Genomic DNA, 24,779 nt, shown 5'->3' with positions numbered 1-24,779 from the left:
CATTTTAAGTCAGAATATGAATTAGGCAAACATAGTAAGATGGAGATATGAAGAGCTGCATGCCAGTTTCATACCCAAAACGGGTGAGGACCTTTGAGGTGGTAGAACCACAACATTGCTCTCCTCACCTTGGATCCGTTTAACGAGCAATGGAACCTCATTAGAATCACTCGCCAGAGGGGAGGGGGTGAATACCTGTACAGATTTATGCGAAGAATGAAACAAATGATCATTTTTACTGATCTCAATATGATGTTACACTTGCCAAATTGGCTTCAAGGTTACAAGACAGGAACGTTAGCTTGGTAAACAACTAAAGACCTAATTGGCTATTTCTGTATTTCATCATATGTTGATGATGATACCCCAAAAAAATGAATTTTCACAAGTAGAAAACACTTCAATTATCTGTGTACCTTCTTAAGGATACTTGGACAGAAGCCAAGTTCACATTTTTGGAGCTTCAACAGGAAATAGTCCCAGCTACAAGACTACAGTATGAATTAGTACGTATCATTATCTGTGTGCGACGTGACACCATTTGGATGATGAATAATAGTATTAGTTCTCCACACAATTGAGGCAGCCTCAAGCTGGAGCTAACTCAAAATCTGGATCAGAGCTCTTCTCAATCAAATCAAGCCATGGAACCTCTGTAAGAGCAAGCAGGACAAGAAACAGCCTCGGGTTATCTTGACCAATCGCTGAAATTTTGGGATCTTGAAATGAGATATTAACAAGCAACAGAGCTTGACCTCATGCTGAATTATTTCAATTGGACATTTTTTATGATCCAATTCATCCCTCTATTCTTCCTCTTAAGTTTTCTCTTTCTTATTCTTCTTTTTCTTCTCCTCTTTGGGCTTTCCATAAGTTATACGGCATGCATGGAGCACAGACCGAACATGGGGATCATCTTTTGGTATATTACTCAGAAACGCGGTGGCTGCTTCCATATCTCCTGCAGCTAGATATGCCTGGTACATCCTGTGTCAGTCAAACCATTCATAAGATGCATGGTAAGCATAAAAACATGTGTATAATAAAGCTAGTAAAACTGGGAACTCTATGTAAATAGTCTGTTAAGAATGGGGCAGGAAACTGTTCTACATAATTTTGCATGGCATCAGAAGGAATTATGTTGGGGCAGTTTGATCACTAATTGCCTTCTTGATACCATGATAGTTCTGACAAAGACACTGCTCAGTGGTCATCACCATCTATCTGTCTTTCTCACCTTCTTGACCTCATACCACCTAAATGCGGCATGTAGAACATTTGGAATGGATCAATACCATATTTTGAGTGCAAAATGTGTTACACACTTGTACTTTCTGCAAATAATCATTGGTGGAACTACACAAACATAATGCTCTTTATTTTATTTTATTTTATTTTTCTTGAAGTTGGACATTTGATGCATCTGATCCAAATTCAATTGGTATAAATATTAATGACAAATGAATACATAAATTGACAGAGCATAGCAGTTCTCAGCAAAGTGGACAATGTTACCTTAAGTAACTTAAAATGTTGTAAGGTAGGCCAGTTATCTCATACTCCTTCCAAACCAAATGAGCTTTCTGTAAATCCTTTCCCTTGACACAAGCACTAAGGAGAAAATCCAGACATTTCCGTGAAGGGTGCAACTTCAGATCTTCCTTGATAGCTTTAAGCAAGCCTAGGCCAATCTTCAAATTGGGACTTTCCATGTCAGCAATTTGTGAAAATACCTGAATAGACATAAACAAGATTAATAACATCAGATAAACTCTAGGCTATGGTATTCATTTGATTGGTTTCGCACTCTTTTCTAACAAAGTGTATAGGGCTAGACATTTTATTTTCAGCAAGATGCTTATGGAGGAAGGAAAGACCTCATCGAATATAACTTCTCTAGCAATATCATCATCCCGGAAATCATTTGAGAGTTTCTTTAGCAAATCAACAGCAGGCCTACGCAAGAGAAAAGGAATTTGGCCATTAATCACAAGTTTTCATGAGCTTGATCAGAGGAAGGTAGTAATTCGGCATCAACTGACCTTAAAGCCTTGTTCCTAATACAGTATAAGATGACTCTGCAGCAACCATCAGTCCAATAGTATGGATCATTCAATTCCTCAAGTAGCTGAAGCAATAAATCCAACTTTCCTTTAGAATGCTGGCGTTCCTGCAATAGCATGCAAACAATAAATTGTTAGATAAGTTCAACACTTCAGGAACCTTAAAACATTGTAAAAACAACCAAAAGAAATCTAAGAACTTACAATGAGGGCTATAACAGCCTTTGGCTCCAAAGAACAACCATTTTGTTTCATTTCCTTGTAAATATCCAGGGCATCAGATATTTGGCCATGTAATGCGAGGGCTGAGATAAGAGAACTTTTGATTTCATTTAAGAACTTTACAGGTATTCCTTTGTCTAAAATAACCTGACACAATTAAGACAACAAGAGGAGTCAGCAAGTATAGTTAGTAAGAAGTTCAAGTCGCAGGAGAAAGTGATACAAAAGTGCTGAAATCTATATCATTTGCTTGATATGCAATAAGAAGACTCCATATCTCAAGTTTACATCTGAAAATCACAGAGAGAGAGAAACTGATAGAATGAGACAAGAGTCACAAGAATCAAACCCTGCACACCCACAGCCCCACAGAGATGATGAAAGAACACCATCCTTTTGCTCCGGAATATTAGCAGTGATTACCTATTGCCCAATCATAAACAACAATGGAATCCTATTCTTTCTTTAATTTTTGGGTCTCCAATCCAAAATTTGTTTCACCCAAAATTTTAGATACCATTAATATAACAACCAGTCAATCATGCCCTCAAATCCAAGAGCATCATGAAGACATGAATGACAAAATACAGTGACATCTGACATGAACCATATTATTACGTAATCTGACACATTCTGATACTAGCTCAAGGAACCTTGCACTTGCAGTATACTCTGGGAAGCCAGCACCTGGATTGATGCATATAAAAAAAATGACCAGCATATTCATTTTTCTTCCAAATTACCCCATTGAAAAAAATAGATATATTTTTTAAGTTTTAAACTAAATACTTGGTTCTTATATCCCACCCTCAAGCTGTAGTTTCTATGTGCAACAAAAATTATAAGCTAGCACTTAATACTTAGATGTTCCGATGTTCCTAGGAGCACTCATACTTAAATGTCCATATGTTTCAGAGATCTCTTTAAAACATACAGTAAAGAACTAATATTTAATAACATGTAAGTACTAATATTCAAATACGTATCACTGCAAATAACATCCATTGACATTATTCTTAAGTTTACAGAGCAATAGTCAGTTAATTAAAGTTTGACACCTATGTCAGGGAGTTCATGATTGCATATAAACAAAGTATATTACTTTGTATAAATTAAACATTAGAAGATCAAATTTAAATATAAGTTTACCTCCTTGGCCTTCTGATATTGGCCAGATGCAGCATATGCATTTATTAGTGCCATAAAAATATGCTTTGTAGCTTGAACACCAGTGCCCTTTAGCTGTTCATAATACTGTATACAGAATAAATAGATAATGGTGAGCAAAATCAAAGTTCAGGCATACACAATAAGAGAGGAAAAGATTAATCATCTTGGCAAATGTTTTAAATTCTCCCTCCCCCGCTCCTGCCTGGAAGACTTGAATGTAGTAAATGCTCGTAAAATGGACAAGGACAGTAGATGAAAATATCACATTAGATTGTGATCGGTTACCATTACACACCTAGATGCTCTTACTCGACAACTAACTGTTTTTACTGAAGCTCCATAAGGTCCCCCTGTTAGGTTTGACTTACGAAGATTTATATCAGACTAAATAAGTTAAGAGATACAGATATATTCAGATAAATACAGTCAAAATATGTTTTTTTAACGACAAAATAAGTTTTTATAGACAAAATAAGTTCACACAAGATAAGTTAGGACAATATAAGTTGAAAAGGCAGAGCCTAAGACTAAGTATATGTCAAAACACATTAAAGTTAAAATCTATGCTCACATATACAGCTATTTTTATTATTAAAAGACGAAAACACGAATAAATAACATTATATGGGACAGCAAGAGAAAAATACAAACACACACATACATAGGAGGAACATTGTGGGAGGATAGTTTGCCATCTCAGCATGTCATATTTACAAATTCATGATAATAAAATTACATCGATTGAGGGAAAGATAATAATTTAACACAACATTCACATTTTAAACTACACAACACATAAGGCAACACTAAATCTTTATTCACCCGTCATGCCAGATAGATCACAAAGCATAAAATAGCACTAAGCGACCAAATTCTTTATGGTGATATGTGAGAAAAATAAATTTTGCACTACAGCATGAGACAACCTTCATAATATCTTCTTCACTTGAGCAGTTGCTTATCAGATAGCCAAAAGTCTGAGAATTTGGTTTGACATCTGCATCTTTCATTTCTTCGAGGACCCTCAGCACACCATCCATGTTTTTCTGCAGAGACATAAATGAGGGTTATTGGCTTATTGCTTACATCCTTCTGTAGTAGATGGACATCCATCATAAAAGTTGTAGCTCAACAACCAAAGAGAGTTAGAAATTCAAAGGAAAGAAGGTGAATTTGGTCAAGTGATGCATACAAAGAAATTACCATTCAGGAGAAGGGGGCTGGAAGATAGGTCACTTAAAAGTCAAAGACAAATCAGAAAATAGAGCACAAGCATCATTATTTCTACCTCCCCACAATACAATTATAGTCAAGACAACTCAAATTATTTCACTATTAGACCATGGTATCTTCACCTGATTATTATTGAATAGATTTTTTTTTTAAAAAATCAAATGTTATCAAGTAAATATTGTTGAATTCGTCTCATATTTTATAATATAAACCAATTTCTCCACTTCTTTTTAGTTGTTATGTTTGACTTTGGGCACTATTCACATAAGTTAGTTTGACTTCTTTTCATTGGACCGGGGGTGTGTGTGTGTGTGTGTGTGTGTGTGTGTGTGTGTGTGTGTGTGTGTGTGTGTGTGTGTGTGAGTTAGATTCATCTCAATGTCATGATTTACAAGAAAGACAGAAAAACTAATTAGAAGATTGACTCCAACTGGACGCCTCCCTTTACAATGTAATGCATCTAATTCTATATGGATTATTCATAATACCCTATTACTTGTGTCAAACACTCTGCATTCACACTTCATTTCATTACTATGTATGTTACATTAATTCTTCTATTTGCCGTAAACACTTATGTAAGACACTCTAACAAGGGTACAAATTTCGCCAAATGGTTCAATTTTCACCCAAACACCTCAATTATCTTGATCCACACATTCTCGAAAGAAAGACTATCAAAGTAGAAGGAACGTCAAAAGTAACATATGTATTCACTATTGGCCTAGAGATAAAAATAACAAGGTGCAGCAATCAGGTCAACCTATATCATACACTACGTGTCCTTTAACTGCTAAGTGACATATAGGTCTTTTTTATCAAGATCGGGAATATGCTCCATCAGATATCATGTTCTTACAAGTTACAACCATGTCCAATATTGGGAAAAGGTCAATGTGTCTGAAAATCTGAGCCTTGGCATGTTTTACATTAGAGATCTACCCGTATCCAACTGAAATAGACCCAAATATAGGCCGACCCATACAAGTGTATACCCGGAGGGCTAAGAGGGGCAAGTCGAGTCAAGAGGGTCAAGAAGGTCAAGGAGCGGCAATCGATGAAGGCAAAGGATGATCAACGGTCAACTCTAACAAAGAACAAGATGACAAATTTAATTAAGAAAAAGAAGGGGAAAGCAAGCTACTAGTTTCTACAATGTCTAATTTGTGTTTTGCCAAATTAAGCTAAGTCTTCACATGTATTTTCTTAGTTGCTTAGTATAAGTATGTTAGGTAGTTCTATGGAAAGGGTATCCAGAAATTGAGTGAAGAACTCTTGAGAGTAGTAGCCTAAAGCTACCATGAGATTGATGGCTTCAAGCCATTAACTATCCTTGTAATCGTTTAATTCAATTAATCAATCAGTAATCAAGCTTTTCCCTTTTATTCTTGTCATTAATTAGCTTAACCTTGCTGTGAGAACCCGGTCTTTGACAACTTGGTATCAGAGCGGTCGATCATGGTGACCCCCGCGTTGACTCAACGCACCGACGCGGTGGATGAGACGCTAGAAGAAGTCGAGTCGAGGCTACAAGCGATTGAAGGAAAATTGACTGACTAGGGGACAGCCCTCAGTACAAAGGTGGTGAGCTTGGCTATGGTCGACACCCAAAAGGCCATAACCGACCACTTCACGACTCTTTTCGAGACAGATCGGAAGCGGCAGGAGGAGAACAGGGTGAGGCTTGAAGGAAGAATAGATCGCTTTCGAACCGACCAAGACATTCGGGCAAATATGGTGGCGAGGGAACATGAAAAGTTCCGGAACGAGATGCGCGCCGCCGTGACTGCAGCCACTCAACCCAGACCACCACCATCCTCACCAGTCATTCCGGTGGTCGATGAAAACAATCAGAACCGTGAAGAAAACGACTAGCGAACGCCGCGTGGAGGCGGTTTCGGTATGCCGGAGTGGAGGAGAAGGGACCCACGGGGGTGGCCGGAGGAAGGCGGCGGCGACGGGGGTCAGTGGAAACACAAAAAACTCGACATGCCGGTGTTTGAAGGGAAGGACCCGGACAATTGGGTCATGAGGGCAAAAATGTACTTCGATTTCTACCAGCTTTCCGATGAAGATCGCGTGACCGCGGCGGTGGTGACGATGGACAGTCCGGCATTGCAGTGGTACCACTGGGAGAATCGGAGATGACCCTTCGCCAATTAGACCGATCTACGCTGCCACGTCGTGAAGGAATTCTGGGCCACTAACTCGGGCACCTTTCAAGAGCAGTGGTTGGCCGTGACGCAGACAACCACCGTGGAAGAATACTGGCGGAAATTTATCTGGCTTTCCCCTTGGAGGATATTCCGGAGGAACTCATGAGAGATCAGTTTATAAACGGCCTAAATGAGGAGATTAAGGTTGAGCTGCGTCTGTTGGATCCGGGTACCCTTGAACGGGCCATGGACCTTGCGGCCCGTTGAAGAGAGAAATCGAGTCAGTGGTGGTAATAGGTTTGCTGGACCTTGGCGGGTTGGGCCGAGCGGAGCCAGCCCAAGCAAAGGGCCTAACTAGCAGCAAGGTTGGAGGTGGGATGATTTCCACGTATGGGCTCCCAACTAATGTTGGCTCAAACAAAAGGTGGGCTACGCCTGAGTCTCAAGGGTCTGTTAAACTCAATAGACCAAATTCCAGCGAAGCCACAAAATCCATTTTCGAAAGGCTCACTGAGGCCGAACTTCAAGAACGAAGAGCAAAGGGACTTTGCTTTCGATGTGACGAGCGTTGGGGTGTTGGACATAAGTGCAAAAGGAAGGAGCTTAGTGTTTTAATGGTGGCCGAAGGGCCGGAAGTTGAGGATGAGAGTGATGGGCAAGAAGAAGAAGAGGCGGTGGAAGTCTCTTTGTGCTCGGTGGTGGGGTTGACTAATTCGAAAACCACGAAACTTAAAGGGATGGTGCACGGCAAGGAGGTGATAGTGATGATAAACCCGGGGGCCACACATAATTTCTTGTCACATAGGGTGGTAGAGGTTGCTAAGGTTCCATTGGAGAAGGGTGGGGAGTTCGATGTGTCCCTGGGAAATGGCGAAACCGTGAGAGGTAGTGGGATGTGTCGAGGGGTGAAGTTGAAGATAAGTGGAGGGGTAACCTTGGTGGAGGATTTTTACCGTTGGGGTTGGGTAATGCCGATGTTATCCTTGGGGTACAATGGCTTGAAAAGCTTGGTGCGGTCACTACAAATTGGAAGACCCATGTAATGCACTTTGAGGTGGCCGGTGACTTTGATGGGCGATCCCACCTAAGAGAAAACTCAAATCTCCTTGAAAGCTATAATACGTACTCTTTGTAAGAGTAAAGGTGGGTTGTTGGTGAAAATAAATTAGGTGGAGAAAGAGGAGAAGCCGAATGGGGCAAGTGAGGTGCCTAGCTTCATGAGAGATGTAATCAAGGAGTATAAGGGGGTTTTCGAGATGCCTGATGGTTTACCCCCAAACCGTGGGCACGAGCACTCCATCATACTCAAAGAGGGAAGTGACCCCGTGAGCGTGCGACCATACCGATACCCCCAAGCCCAAAAGGATGAGATAGAAAAACTCATCCGAGAGATGTTGGATGCCGGTATCATACGACCTTCCACTAGCCCTTTTAGTAGTCGGTTCTCCTTGTGAAGAAGAAGGATGGTTCTCGGCGGTTTTGTGTTAATTATAGGGCTCTTAACAAAGAAACAGTGTCGGATAAATATCCGATACCGGTGATCGATGAGCTACTTAATGAGCTCCATGGGGCAAGGGTCTTCTCTAAGTTGAACCTTAAATCCAATTACCACCAAATTCAAGTAAGACCCGAAGACACTCACAAAACGGCGTTTAGAACTCATGAGGGCCATTATGAGTTCCTCGTCATGCCTAGGGCTGTACACCGGTCCAAAACCGGACCGGACCTGGACCGGACCTGTTAGGACCGGGACCTGAATCAGCCAATTCTGAGGACCGGGGACCGGACCTGATTCAGCAGGTCCGGGTCAGGTCCAGACCTGAGCAATCAGGTCCGGGTCAGGTCCAGACCTGAACAGACCTGTTTTGTGTGTTTTTTTTTTTTGTTTTTTTTTTAAAGAAAATAAATAACCTGTTGGACCTAATTATAGACCTGTTTACATAAAATCTTAAAATATCAATGACAAAAACTACATAAAATCTATAAGTCTCAAATATAACAAATAATTCATTAAATTACATAAAGTCTCTAAGTCTCAAATACTAGAAATACATAAATTATCCAAAGACAACTTGAATTTTGGCGAGTTGCTTTCCCTTTGATTGCGTGATTCACACTAATGAGTCAACGAAAACAACTTCATCGTCTCCATCGTTAGATACATTATGTTGCACCTCTAAATAAAAAAACATTATAGAATATATTAATGAATGATAACAATGAAATAATAAATTTGGTTAACAAAATTACAAGTACATAAAATTAATACTACCTTTCTCCATTTCTTGTAACTCTTTCAAATTTTCTTCCATATCCTCTTACTTTTTCTGTTCCATATGTATTCCCGCCCCGCTTTTAACTTCTTATCTGGAGGCAAAGTAGATTGCAATTCTTCCATATCCTTTTCAAAAAGTGGCTGTGACATTTCTTAAGAAAAAGCAGCAGATCTTTTGGATTGAGAGCTCTCCATCTTCAATATAATTATACACAATCTTCAATATAATTATACACAATATAAGTAATTTTTAAGTAACAATTATAAACACATAACATTTTATAAAAAAATGTGAGAACAACTTACATTGCAAGAGTAAGAATCCGTGGTTCTTGTTGATCCTAAACATATAAAACGATAGAATTCAATTACAATTCAAATTGAATTCACAAAATAAACAGAATACATACAAATATACAATACACCAACAAGGCAGCAAATTCTACAATATGAACTAAATTCGAAAGAAACAGATTTTAAACAGATTTATCAATCTACTTTAAACAGATTTATCAATCTTTTCTGATTTATCAATCTACTCCCAGCAAATTCACGGAATAAACAGATTTTAAACACACAAATCGAAAGAAACCAAAATTCAACATGCATTCGAAACAAATGAACTAAAATAATTAAAAAACAGTTACTTAAAATAAATAAAAAAACCTCAAAAAAAATCATGAATTCGAAAAAAATGAACTAAAAAACAGAACTTGCAAACATCAAACAATCATAATAAGCAATTGAAATACAAAATACCCAATTCAAATATAATTAGATTTAATTTAAAAAAAAAAAAAGAACTTACAGGATACCAAAATTCAACATGCATTCGAAACAAATGAACTAAAATAATTCAAAAACAGTTACTTAAAATAAATAAAAAAAACCTCAAAAAAAAATCATGAATTCGAAAAAAATGAACTAAAAAACAGAACTTGCAAACATCAAACAATCATAATAAGCAATTGAAATACAAAATACCCAATTCAAATATAATTAGATTTAATTTAAAAAAAAAAAGAACTTACAGGATACCAAAATTCAACATGCATTCGAAACAAATGAACTAAAATAATTCAAAAACAGTTACTTAAAATAAATAAAAAAAAACCTCAAAAAAAAATCATGAATTCGAAAAAAATGAACTAAAAAACAGAACTTGCAAACATCAAACAATCATAATAAGCAATTGAAATACAAAATACCCAATTCAAATATAATTAGATTTAATTTAAAAAAAAAAAGAACTTACAGGATACCAAAATTCAACATGCATTCGAAACAAATGAACTAAAATAATTCAAAAACAGTTACTTAAAATAAATAAAAAAAAACCTCAAAAAAAATCATGAATTCGAAAAAAAAATTAACTAAAAAACAGAACTTACAAACATGCAAACATCAAACAATCATTATAAGCAATTGAAATACAAAATACCCAATTCAAATATAATTAGATTTAATTAAAAAAAAAAAAGAACTTACAGTGAGATGCAGATGCAGGGTGTAGTCGTCGACTCGTCGTTGCAGGATGTACAGCGTGTAGTCACTGCTGGTCTGGACGTCTGGTGGGCGGTGGTCTGGAGGGAGTGGGTGTTGCCGTGTTTGCTTGTCGGCTGAGAGAGAGAGAGAGAGAGAGAGAGAGAGAGAGAGAGAGAGAGAGAGAGAAGTGAGTTAGGGTTAGTGTGTTAACAAAAATGAAACGGACTTCTTTTGAAATTTGGGATTTTTTTTTTTTTTTTTTTTTTTTTTTTTTTATAAAAAACGCATTTTTAACGGGTTTCAGGTCCAGACCTGAAAACCCCGGGTTTGGACCTGATCCGGACCGGGACCGGAAACCTTGATTTTCAAGGACCGGGACCGGACCTGAATCTACAGGTCCGGGTCAGGTCCGGTCCCAACAGGTCCGGGTCAGGTCGGTTTTCAGGTCCGGTCCTGTTCATGTACACCCCTACTCATGCCCTTTGGCTTGACTAACGCCCCGGCTACTTTCCAATCGTTGATGAATGATGTGTTTCGTCCTTTTCTGAGGAAGTTTGTGTTGGTTTTCTTTGATGACATTTTGATATATATTAAGAATGAAGGTGAACATCAAAGTCATGTGAAGATGGTGTTGGAAAAATTAGCCGAGCATAGTTTGTATGCAAATCTCAAAAAGTGTGAGTTTGGGAAGGGCAAGGTGGCCTATCTTGGCTATGTAATTTCGGCAAGAGGGGTGGCCATGGATGAGGAAAAGGTGGCAGCCATCATGAGGTGGGAAGAGCCGAGAAATTTGAGGGAGCTACAAGGATTTCTTGGGTTAAAGGGCTATTACCGTAAATTTGTGGCAAATTATGCCCAAATTGCGGCCCCATTAACATCACAATTAAAGAAAGATTGCTTTGGGTGGACAAAGGAGGCAACGTGTGCTTTCAAGGCTCTTAAGGAAGCTATGATTAAGGCACCGGTCCTAGCTATGCCCGATTTCACCAAGGCAATCATGGTGGAGACCGATGCATCCAGGTTCGGTTGGAGCGGTCATGTCACGAGAAGGAAGGTCGATTGCATATTATAGCAAGTTACTTGGGTGAGAGCAAGGGAGAATTCCATTTATGAGAAGGAGCTCATGGCCATTTGCTTGGCTATCTTAAGGTGGAAGCATGATCTTTTGGGTCGACATTTTGTGGTTAGAACCGACCAACAAAGCCTTAGATACATCACCCAACAAAGAGAAGTGGTAGGTGAGTATCAAAAGTGGATAAGGAAATTGGTGGGGTTCGATTTCGAAGTGCAATACTAACCCGGGGCGTCAAATCGAGTGGCCAATGATCTGTCTAAGATGGATCAAGGAAAAATTCTGTTAAGTGCCTTAATTCACTCACAATCGGTGGATTGGAGTGAGCTAGAAGAAGAGATTAAGAAGGACAAATGGCTACCAAAATCAATTGGGACTAGAGAAGGGGGACGTCGGGCCAGTAGGCTACCATATAGAAGGGGGCAGAGTAATGTTTAAAGGGAGAGTAGCTCTACCCAAAAATTCAATCTTTATACCCAGGATGCTGCATGAGTACCACGACACCACCACCGGCGGTCATGGGGGGGGAAGTCAAGACGTACCTGAGGCTCGTCGCCGACTGCTTTTGGGTCGGAATGCCGCGCAGTGAGTAACTATGTGCGGCGGTGCACGGTGTGCCAAAGAAACAAGACCGCGCAACGGAGTCTGCTGGGATTATTACAACCGCTTCCAATGCCGGTGGCGGTTTGGGAAGACATCTCCATGGATTTCGTGGAGGGCCTCCCAATATCTAAGGGTATTGACTCGGTGTTGGTGGTGGTGGACCGGCTGTCCAGATACAGCCACTTTATTTGGCTGAAACACCCGTTCAACACCCTTAAGGTGGCCGATTACTTCGTTCGAGAGGTGGTGCAATTACATGGGTTTCCGACCACCATAGTCTCGGATCAGGATCGAGTCTTTATGAGTATTTTCTGGCGTGAATTGTTCCGATTGCAGAGGACGAAATTGAAAAGAAGTACGGCTTATCATCCGCAATCGGATGGGCAGACAGAAATTGTTAACAACGGATTGGAGGCGTACCTCCGGTGCTTCATTGCCGACCAACCCAGAACGTGGGCAAATTGGCTTCATTGGGCTGAATTTGCTTACATACATCCCCCATACATCTTCCAAACTCACGCCATTCAAAGTAGTGTATGGCCGAGACCCGCCAAAGCTTAGCGCGTGGGGAGTGGCCACACTCCGATAGACAAGGTTGAAGAATGGTTGAAGGAAAGGGACAGTATCTTGGACGAATTGAAGGTTAATTTGCTCAAAGCTCAGCAAACAATGAAAGAATACGCTGACAAGAAGAGAAGAGACGAGCAGTTTGAGGTGGGGGATGCGGTGTTCTTGAAACTCAGCCATATCGACAAAAATCTCTTGCAAAAAGGCCAAACATGAAATTAGGGGCTCGATTCTATGGGCCTTTCACGGTGGTCGAGTGCGGGGCAAGGTGGCGTACCGTGTGGACTTACCGCCCTCTTGTAAAATTCATCCAGTATTTCACATCTCCCGACTTAAGAAGATGATTAGTTCAATGCCGGTTAATCCTTCAATTCCCGAGCAATTGTCCGCCGATATGGAGATGTTGGTGGAACCCGATATGGAGATGTTGGTGGAATCCGAGGAAGTGCTAAACGTGCGTACTGCCACGGTGGGGCGAGAGGCCAGGGTAGAAACCTTGATCAAATGGAAAAATTTTCCAGAAGCAACTTGGGAAGATGGGATAGCATTGGCTAAGCGTTTTCCGACTTTCCACCTCGAGGACAAGGTGAATCTCGAGGCGGCGGGTAATGTAATAGACCCAAATATGGGCCGACCCATACAAGTGTATACCCAGAGGGCTAAGAGGGGCAAGTCGAGTCAAGGGGGTCAAGAAGGTGAAGGAGCGGCGATCGACGAAGGCAAAGGATGATCAACAGTTAACTCCAACAAAGAACAAGATGACAAATTTAATTAAGAAGAAGAAGGGGAAAGCAAGCTACTAGTTTCTACAATGTCTAATTTGTGTTTTGCCAAATTAAGCTAAGTCTTCACATGTATTTTCTTAGTTGCTTAGTATAAGTATGTTAGGTAGTTCTATGGAAAGGGTATCCAGAAATTGAGTGAAGAACCCTTAAGTGTAGTAGCCTAAAGCTACCATTAGATTGATGGCCTCAGGCCATTGACTATCCTTGTAATTGTTTAGTTCAATTAATCAATCAGTAATCAAGCTTTTCCCTTTTATTCTTGTCATTAATTTACTTAAATTTGCTGTGAGAACCCGGTCTTTGACACCAACACTTGTAGCCTTTCAATGTAATAACATAGCAACACATATAGGGTAAACAAGAACTAGAAAACAAGTCAACCTAAATGCAAAGGCTTTACTTGAGAGGAATAGAAGAATGAACAAGAGTACACAAGTGGTGAGAGCAATCAATCAATCGATCAAACAAAGCCTTAATCCTATAAGTGGGGTCGATTACATGAACCAAAAGTGACTATTTCGTATAGTCATCCACAAAAATCTTCCTCTTCCATCCCTTACGATTGATTGATTGATTGCAAATTGCCAAACACAGTATGGTGAGAGCAAACTGTAGGATTTTCCATCTCTTAGTATTTCTACCACCATACCTAGCTGACAGCAGTCTGGAACGTAGGCAACTTAAAAGGTCTCATAAGCACCTTGAAATAAAGGAATTTTGAAAAATTACAAAGATATAAAATAGGTAAAATGAACACTGCCTAGAATGAAAGAACTTGGGTTTAATGAAACTAAGCTGAGATGTCAACATAATAATCCAAACTCGTGCCTAAGCTACATATGCAGATAGAGCAAAAATAAACATTACTTTCTTCTATAATATATTTCATGCCCACATTACATTAACTATACGCCAATTGCCAAACACAGTATAGTGGGAAAGCAAGCACGTAAAAGGGAGGGGAGGGGGGGGGCGGGGGGCACCAAAGACTGGAAAATTCACCTCTCAGTAATAACCAGCCAATATAGCATTGTACATACTTGCTGAAGGAACTATCTTAATCTTTCCCACATCCTTCAACACGTCATATGCATTATCAAACTGCAGAGAGCAGCAAAAGATGAATTGGTAAATGAAGCAAAAGTAGACTGAAACGGGGAAATGAAAAATGGAGAATGGTGTGCATTTTAAAAACTCACATCTTTCATTCTAACGTTCATGTTGATAATGCTTCTGACTGTCTCACTATTTGGCTTCAACTCATGACTACTGAGCATTGAATAGATCCGACGAACCTATTACAGAAATATTGACAGTAAAAAATACTTTAAAAATCATGTACAAGATCAGGAAATTAAAACCAGACGAAGTTATGCAGCATGCCAAATCCCAATAAGGCAATAAAATCTTTGGTGCAGGCGTGCAGCAACCACCCCATGGCCCATGCAAATGGCTCTGACCATCATGCACCAACAATTGCAGAGAATTGTACCCATTATACCTTTAATGATAAGACTTCATTACTGCTAAACGAATATATAAAGCAATGGCATATAAGATACAATCATAGCAGTGATTTAAATTACCAAAAACAGTCTCTAAAACCCACAGATGATCCTCCAAAAATTATAATGTTCTTCCACACATTTCACCATAAGTTTAACAATCAAAATGATAAGATCAGCAGCACAGAAACCTCTCTGTACTACAACAATATCATTACCAGATCCAACCATTACATTACTTCACATAAACTTAGCAATGAATTAAATGAAATGACCATAGCTGGCATAAAAACTACAGCTTGAAAGAAAGCATACCAATATAAATTCACAGCTCTCCTCACAAGCATGACATATGGCATTGAGTGCTCCCGTGGATAAAGATAAACCTGCTTCACACATCTCATCAACTAAATCCAAAGCCAAATGGACCTATAATTATTTTTCAGGGAAGAAAGGGAGGAAATCAGACAAGCTGATTTTATAATACAATGCTCAAATGGAGATAAACGAGAGATTGGGAGAAGGTAAAAGTATACAATTGCAGCAGGACAACAATACTATAAGAAGAACCATCTCAGTACTCTATGGTTTGCGCGTACCTTAGCAGAGTCAAGACAATATTTAATGAGATTCTCATATGATCCAGGCAAAAGTGCAAGATCCATTTTTCCATGCATCTCTTTGAATTTCAAAATAACATCCTCAACCTTTAAAGAGAAACATTAGGCATCTTAGAAAGAAGTCGAATCAGTATATATCCAATCTTAGCATTTAAGGATCAATAACAGCAATCACTTTAAGGTAAAAAGCCATGAGTTTTCATCTTTATGGAGGAAGTTAAGAGCACAGCTATCACCATCAACGATTAGGACTCATATTTTCTACATTGCATATGACAATAGTCGTCCTAACGCAGCAGAATTAAACTGCATAATACATTAAGTCTCTCAATTAAGGATGAAATTTTAATCTCAAAAGAGAGTAATCTACCATGAAGAAGGCCTATCACTAGTCGGAAGCCACAGAACATTGTAGTTTTCATGCCACATAGGCTAAGATAGTGAAAAAATTAAGCAGCCTTTGCCCATACAGAGACCGTAGAGAGCATGATCTTCTAGATGAAGTGTTTGTCACTTTATCTATGTTTATTAAGTTAAGAAAGTTCTGGCATTACTCTCCATCTAAAAGCCCCTCACTCCCACATATGACCAGTGATATACTCAGCTTTCACCGCTCTTTTTGTCTAGACCTAGTCACACAAAGAAACTAGTTGACTACTATGACCTTTTGCTAGTATGTCGTAAAAAATGTAAGTCTGATGGAGTTGGTCCATAATTCTTATTTATAATCATTGATCCTTGTTACATATGAATAGAATATTAGGTAGGGGACAAGGAGGGAAAAGGTGAAAGCGTTGGGCTAGAGAAATATAAAAATGTTGATGTGATGGAGGCAAAAAAAAAAAGTTGATGTATAAGTAAGAAATTTATTTTAGGGCATCCCAAAAAGAAACATGTGAAATATATTTAGGAACAGATGGGACTATTCAAAAGCACACAGTGCTGGCTACTGCTTATAGGGTTACGGGACAAGTTGAACAATCTTTCTCTTGTCATAAAAGTAAAGTTAATGCAAGATACAATGCAACCCTCCCACCCTGTCCAAGATGAGAACCTCAACCGACACATGGGTGATGCAGATACTGATCATGTGAAACTAAGAGAGAGAGATCAAAAATAAATTTTTAGCTATCTCAAAGGCCCAATTGTGCCCAACTAGCACAGCTTGCATCTCCATCCTTGCCACCAACCTTCAAAGGAAACTTTATCTTCGTCCTATGTGCAGCCCACATATCTCACTGGGGCATGATCAATAAGGCTCCAAGTAGAGCAAGCTTTTTCCTGAATTACCAACCAATATCCTCCATAAAAACTTAGCAACATCCAACTGAAGGAAGAGAATATTATGGAGGATAGTTCGGTAAGAAGTAAAAAGTGGGAAATAGAAAATTCTAGTGGAGAAGGCACAAGATGAATAGGGAATTTTAGAATGACGAATATCAAGCAGAGCAACATTTTTCTTAAACATATCTCAAAGGAAAACAGTATCTTCTCAAACCACATTCTAAAAGAACTTGAATAAGGTGCCCATGTATGTGGGTAAGTAAAGAAAAAAGTGTGAACAGCTTCTTCTAATCAAAGGGATAAGAATCATAAGACCACATACATCTTTATTTCCATGCACAACAACCCCCCCCCCCCCCCCAAAAAAAAAAAAAAATCCCAAAACCCTTAAAAAAGACGAGAGCCTCATGAAAAGAGAGCTGGGCAATGGTGTGGTATGCACAAAAGCACAGATATAGACATTCTAAGGAAAGGGCATAATAGGGAAAGTTCTGTAACAATTTGGGTTTTACCTTGATCTGTGTGTGCCAGTTAAAAGGTATGGCAATTCCAATATTAAAGTTTGAACATTAGAAAGTAGTTGATCTCCTCACCATCAGGTAAAGGTGAGGTCAGGTGTAAAACACAAGCTTCAAATAATCAAAATGGATGACTCTAAGAGATATGACTTCTGAAGGTTTATCTATGCATACAGCCCAGTGGACAACTTAAAATATAATTAAATTTATTTTCAAAATGACACATCAGGAGGTTTTAAGGTAGAAGCTCAAGTTTAAAACTTGAAAGTCAAAATGACCTACTAATACAGAAGCAGATTTTAGCCTCAAAATTTAATAGGGGACATTGACAAAAACACACAAAATTCCTATGGTAACACACATGAAGTAAAGCCTGAATAAATCAAACCTAGTAGTGGCAGATAGCCACCAAACCCACTTTGTAGTTGGCCCAAGGCTCCAGACAACAGGTGGTCTTCTTATTTAACAACAACAGGGATTTAATAATGCAAATTAAAGTTAGGGATGGACAACATTGATGATGGAAGCTAACATTGAAAATCCACAGAGCTAATGTCAGGTAGCTACTTTGTTGTTGGTTGGCCGAAGCCCCAAAGTCCCAAACAACTAAAATTAAGATCTACACCTGCAAATGTGATGTGCTCCCAAAAGCACAGTGTAAAATAAAAGAGCATATCTCATGTTCACTCATCAAATTCTGGTAAAAAATAACATATAATAAAAAGGCATGGAAGTATTATGAAACAAAATTAACAAGGGAGAATCATGAATATCATGCAGATAGGTGTTAGAGGTAGACACCATGAATGATGGGAGGCAGCACTAAAATCCAAAAAAGTGATCACAAGAGATGCCCGAAATCGAAAAGGAAGTTTTCTTCAGTAATCACTAAACACCATCAGCAGATAGCAAGTAAACCAAAGCTTTCTATTTGAAGGTAATGAAAAGAAAAGAAGGAAAAAAAAAAAAAAAAAAACTTAAGAAAAAGAGAGGTTTTATAATGCTTGTGCTACCTGTGAAAATAGAAAAAAGTCATCCTTGACTATCAGTATCAGAATAGAGGTGGCCACTAAATACACAAAAATTTACAAAACTGCCCAACGAACGGACCCAAAGGAAATTACCAGTAAATTCATGAGAAGTTCCTCACCGCTGTATTTTTTAAGCTAGATGCATAGGAGAAGATCAAATTTGAAATACTTTGGGCCTTATGACCTGCAAGGAAAATAAATATAAACATGACAATACAGAATACACTCTACAGAGTCTACACAAAATAAACAGCATTGCAGTGATTTTTTATTAATTAGACAAGTGTTTAACTGATAAACGATGAAAGGAAGACACAATTTAATAGTTAGGAAAGCTAGCATCTAAATAAAATTCCAAAAGTCGTGAAGCTGAACAACAATAAAGTGCCATAAACCACAATATCAGCAGATTTTGTACAATACTAATGCACATGAAATCTAGCATACACAGTTCTCTAAATTCGCGGATGCAATATCAACAGTCCATAATTTGTTAAAAGTAATATGGTACTATGGCATAACTAGTTCACAAAATGTTGCAAAGGAACCGCCAAAACTTATAGCATAAAAGCAAGAAAAATGTCACTACCAACAGAACTCATCCCTCTCTATACTTGGTAAAAACACAAACCTTAAAGGACAAGTGTCATCATTTTTACTTAAATTTCATCTTTTATAACTACTACTTCCTCCGTTTTTTGATACTCGCAACACTTTCCTAAAATAGAAATATCACAATACTGGCAACATACTATAATTGGAAAGTTTTTTCTGTGGTAAAAGTTGTACCATTACACCTTATTTAAAGCTCATGGCCCACTTAGAGCAAACAAAGCTGCTTTTTTAATCAACATCCCTGCAAATATAACTCCACGAAAGTTGCTTTACAAGTGCAACAAGGAACATATAGAGGTAGTTATGTGCTTAGCATGCTAAATTTTTCACCCCAAAAAATATATCTATGTTGTGTTAATCTGTTTAGAGATTTCAATGACTAAATGAGAGAAAGAAGGAAGGAACCAGAAGAGCATGACATGATGATTAAAGATAAGCAACTGAAGGTAATGACTAAGCACCATTGCATTTTATTACCCATTATTAACCTAGAATATGGTATATATGTCGCCTTTTATATAAGAAAATCACATTGCAGGAGCCTTAAGACAACATAAAATAAAGGAACATGCTTGCAACAGATTTGAGATTGCATTAAAAAAAAAAAAAAAAAAAAAAAAAAAAAAAAAAAAAATCAGAGGCAAATTTAATTGATTTCCACTTTCGTTTGTTCTATCACGGGGGAAATTTAATGTCGCTTGACCTTTTGTAATTATTTATTTCCCAAAAGATGTTAAGAAAAAAAATATATCAATGTATCATGGAATTCAAACTCGGCTGTTATGTAACAGATTTTGGATTTGTCAATCCGCGAAATCCTGTTACGTAAAGCAGCAACCAAAAACACCGCCTTCTCCCCGCATCGTTTGTTACGTAACAGTAACTCGAAGCATTAAAAATTGACCAAACAATGATTCCATGATACAGGCAGCCATTGGCCCAAACAGTAATAGAGGGGATGAAAGCAGGCAGCCATTGGCCCAAACAGTAATAGAGAACAACCCAGTTTTAATTCAATGATTGAAACTTAATCCTCCACCCCCCCCCCCTAAACACACACCAAACCTACATGAAGACTATACTAGAGAGTTCTTAAGTAAATGAAAAACAGAACAAACGAAAGATCAAAATATCATTCCACTAGAAGTCTGGAACATACCACAATCTTTCAATACCAAGAGAAACAATTCCGCAAAAGCTTCCAATGATAATCGCCCCAGAGATCTGAAAATACAAGCTACATTATCCAATGATGAAACTCTGGTTATGTCTATGATATCTAGCAAGTGAAGAAGCTCCTCCTTATCTCTTTCACACAGTGCCAACAAATAATTTTCTGCACCACAAGGCAATTTAATGCAATTAGAACCACAGAGAAAGTCATGGAGAATTAGATACCTTCTTAGTAAAAAGAGTTTCAAAATGAAATAGTCATCACTCTGAGTTCTTGCTAAAAACAGGCAGCCATTGGCCCAAACAGTAATAGATTCATCATTAAGACCAAATCACTGAAGACAATGGTACGTCCTTTCAATCAGCAAATAAAAATTAAATATAAACTACAATCATGTAACTTCATATGTCAAATAACAAAAAGATCCTCCCCATTAGGTGACAACAAGTGAGGATAGCTTGCATAATTCTATAATACAACTTCCCACAGTAAAGGCAATAAATAGACCTCATAGAGGTTGTATTAGGAATTTATGATTTAATTCAATAAAGTCAAGCAAGAAAGTTGATGGTTGTCACATCCAAATGCAGGTAGGTAGTCGTTTTTTTTTTATATAATAAAAAACAGATTGGAGATAAATGAAAGAAGCCAAAACCTGTGAAAGTAAGAAACAATGCCATGAAATATTATAAGGAAAGATGCTCACCGTGCAATTCAGACCCCATTTCACTCTCACCAGAAGCAATTTGCTGGCAAAACTCATGAATCTTTTCTTCATTATTCATCTCAATCCAAAAAAGCATCTCATAGTAGCCTAATCGTGGATGTAAACAAGGATCTTCATCTTTGATGATCTCAAGAAGAATTAAAAATTGGTCATCCATATGCATGTCAATCAGAAACATTAAGAATGGGCCAAATGCATCCTCTTCTACCGGAAAACCCCGTTCCTTCATTAATTGAAGCAGCCGGTATGCCTCCAAAATCTGTTCTATCTGGAGTTTCTCATCTTTGAGACTTCTAGCTGTCTCTATGCAACCTTTTATGAAAGCATTATACTCTTTCAAACCTGTCCCTCGGCCTAATTTATATAACACATGAAAAGTTGAACCTGATCCCACTTTATCCAAGCACATATTAACCAACTTATCAAAACGCAGCTTTTGAGTGTTCTTAAAGACCCATTTATTCTTTCGATCACGAGATAACTCTTTACGACGTAGTGGCGTGCTGCTATTAAACAATTCAGAAAACCAACGCACATCAGAATCATCCTCCAATGATTTGTCATCATTAGCCACTTCTGAGTCAGATGGGTCATCAAACTCCCAATCATCGATACCTGATAAATGAGACATTACAAAAGCTATCTTTATAAAAGTAAACCAAAATCCACTTTTTTCTCTTAAATTAGATGGTGAGAATGGGGCAGGGTTAAAATAGTAATCATTTTTAAGGCCATTGGGTACACAAGATGGAGGAGGGGTCCACATTAGACAAGGGTCACAATTTCTCAAATCAAAAGAAAGCCACTTCTGCCACTATCACTAAGAACAGTACAGGCTGATATTGGGCAGACGATTAACCTTTAACACAAAATCTCTCTAAGATTTATGGTAGAGTTTCGGGCTTTCAGCATAAAAAGAAGAAAAATAAAAATCATAGTTGTAGACTTGTGGTTTCCATCGCAGTGACAGTAAAGAGTGTTGCAGTAGTGCCATCTACGCTAATTCACACTTAAAATATCATGCCATTTTTGTAAGAATTTGAACAATTCCGCTTCACAAGTATAATCCAAGAAATGTGAATGTATTAAATAGATTATACTTGAAGTCTTGAACATGTAGAGTTAGCATCTTTGTTATTTTGTAACACGCAAATTAAATATATCTGTAGGGACTCAACATGAATAGCTTTTATTATAAAGGAATCTGAATATTATCAACGATTCAATGCACATAACAGCTCTATGAATTACAGCAATGCTGCAACTTAGGGTCTAATGAATATGGCGGCATATCTTGTAAAACACGTGTTACAGAATGGCTGATCACAAGAAGGGTTTTCCTTACCTTTAAAAAAATAATAGTAGAGTAAAAGACTCACAGGTCAAAAGAGCAACCAAATTTCAAAACACTTGTACAAAAACAATAAGTAGAAATATTAAAGTACTAGCTCTTGATCAACTTCAAGCCTAAATGTGAGATATAATGTAATGGTACTAACTTGTTTATTTCTCTAAAGTATCAATGTTTTGCATATATTTGTGGAAAAACTGACTGATTCACAACTACCTTAAAAAATTTGCCAAACAGGTCAAGCCATGATATAAATCATCATAGGGGCATCACATATTCACATCATTTCTAAACCCATGAAATTGGAATAGTTTCTGAAAGTAACAATTCTCTAATATGCTGAAATCGCTAATTAACTGAATGGCTGCTAATAGCAACATTGAAGACCTAGTAAAGACGATAACACGATAACAAAAGAGCACTAATTATATCACAATCGGGCATTGAGTAAAAACATACCACACAATATAGAAGATATGTCCTGCGTTACTTCCTTAGCTGAATCCCCTAAACAATATAAAACAAGGCCCGGATTAGTACGAACAAGATACACACCTCATTTGAAAGCAATATAGACTAACTAACTCATCATAGCTTCTGCCATGAATAATAACTAGAACAAATCACAACTTCATCAGTCTTTCATACGACTATCAAATATCACGCAAATAAACCAAGCAGACTTCGTTCCACAACATCAAACCTTCCACGAAGTATAATACAAAAACTACGTTACTCGGATTCTTTATTCTCGCCTCAAACACCCACGCCAGATACTTGACATTGACAAATGCATATGGCTACTCAAACACTTAATTATCACCCAAAACAAGCAAAACCTCCAATTAATCAAGTCCAACACATGAATACATATCCACGACATAACCTAAGTTGAGTTACCAATTGTACAAGCCTTGCAATGATACAATCATAATTTAGAAACAACAACGCCTTGTCGCCGCATTAGACTTCCCACTCCCACATCATGTCCAATGCATTAACCTTGTTACTCGCACCATTTTATCAATCTTAGTTCATCACATAAAGATATTGTGAACTGGGAGCAACATTAAACAGTATAAACGGTACATTACCATCATAATCCAAACATTTCATAAAACTTAGAATAAAAAAATATCACATATCATCACATTTAGAAATGCATAATAAAATCACAACACATTATATAATATCCACAATTTAAACATCAATAACTCAATTAAACATACAATAATAACATAAATTAACATAAAATATGACAAAATGACATAAACTTCACAAATATAAGCTAAAATTTCTGTAAAAAAACACACAATTTCTCAACAATAACAAGTAAAGGAGAGAGAAAGAGAAAGAGAACCTTCAGCAGCGGTAGTTTCGACGACGGTGGCCGGAATATTCTGGAGGCGAGGCTGCTTGCGCAAAGACGATTTTGCCCTCGAAGAAGGAGTAGGAGAAGGAGAAGAGCGTAATTTCTTCTTGGAGGAAGAAACGACGGCGTTTCTGACGGCGGCGGCAGCGGAGGAGGGAGAAGACTCGACTTTAGCGACGGAGCGGAAGAGGGAGCTGAGATTCTTTACCTTGATGCGGGGCATTTCCGACCTTTCACCACCTTCTTTGATGGTGGTGGTGCTGTTGTTGGTTTCAGGCACGCTGAAATGGTGGCCGTTTTTATTTGTTTTGAAGGGGGTTTTAAGGAGGTTTTTATTTTCACAAATATTAAATACAGGACAAAATAAGCTAAATGCATAAATTAATTAATTAAACGAAAATAATAAAAAGATTGAAATACCCTTTTTCAAAATGAAAAAACTGATTCGCCATTTCACCGGGCTTTCATTTTTTACATTTTTCCTTTTGCAATTCATTTCATTCGCTATTTTTTTCCATTTCATTCATCATTTCAGTCGCCATTTTTTTTGTAATTCATTTCATTTCACCATTTCCCTCAAAATTCTTCAATCTGAGCCCTAGAGACGAAGAAGTCATTCACCGCCGGCTATGATTTCCTAGGGGTACTATTTACCCCCAACTATGATTTCCCGGGGGGGTATCGTTTACCCCTGGCTATGATTTCCGGGGGGTACTGTTTACCTCCAGAAATCTTATTCGGGGGGTACTAAAGACCCCCGGAAATCTTATCCAGGGAGTAATAGAGACCCTGAAATCGTATCCGGGGGGTGCTGGAGACCCCCGCAAATCTTAGTCGGGGGTACTGTTGACCCCGGCAACACAACCGGCACCGTGATACGTGCCCCGGATACGATTTCAGGGTCTCTATTACTCCCTGGATAAGATTTCCGGGGGTCTTTAGTACCCCCCG

General features: G+C 38.2%; 1 long non-coding RNA gene and 1 pseudogene across 3 annotated transcripts; both read right to left on the bottom strand.

The window, feature by feature from the left end:
- Positions 1-31: 31 nt before the first annotated feature.
- On the bottom strand, positions 32-24,226 carry LOC110721037 (annotated as a pseudogene).
- On the bottom strand, positions 8,759-10,813 carry LOC110721039. 3 transcript variants are annotated; one of them, XR_002511390.1, is made up of 4 exons: positions 10,608-10,813; positions 9,426-9,460; positions 9,117-9,336; positions 8,759-9,020 (listed from the first exon to the last, which is right to left on the bottom strand). It is a non-coding gene; the product is annotated as an uncharacterized LOC110721039 (long non-coding RNA). The 3 variants fall into 3 exon arrangements; XR_002511391.1 differs by having other exon boundaries at positions 9,117-9,314; XR_002511389.1 differs by lacking the exon at positions 10,608-10,813 and having other exon boundaries at positions 9,117-9,791.
- Positions 24,227-24,779: the final 553 nt, after the last annotated feature.

The sequence above is a fragment of the Chenopodium quinoa genome, unplaced genomic scaffold (genome assembly GCF_001683475.1).
Source record: "Chenopodium quinoa cultivar QQ74 unplaced genomic scaffold, ASM168347v1, whole genome shotgun sequence".
In the NCBI taxonomy this organism is placed as follows: Eukaryota; Viridiplantae; Streptophyta; class Magnoliopsida; order Caryophyllales; family Amaranthaceae; genus Chenopodium; species Chenopodium quinoa.
Note: the sequence above shows the minus strand (reverse complement) of the source record. Positions and strands in the feature narration are given on the sequence as shown.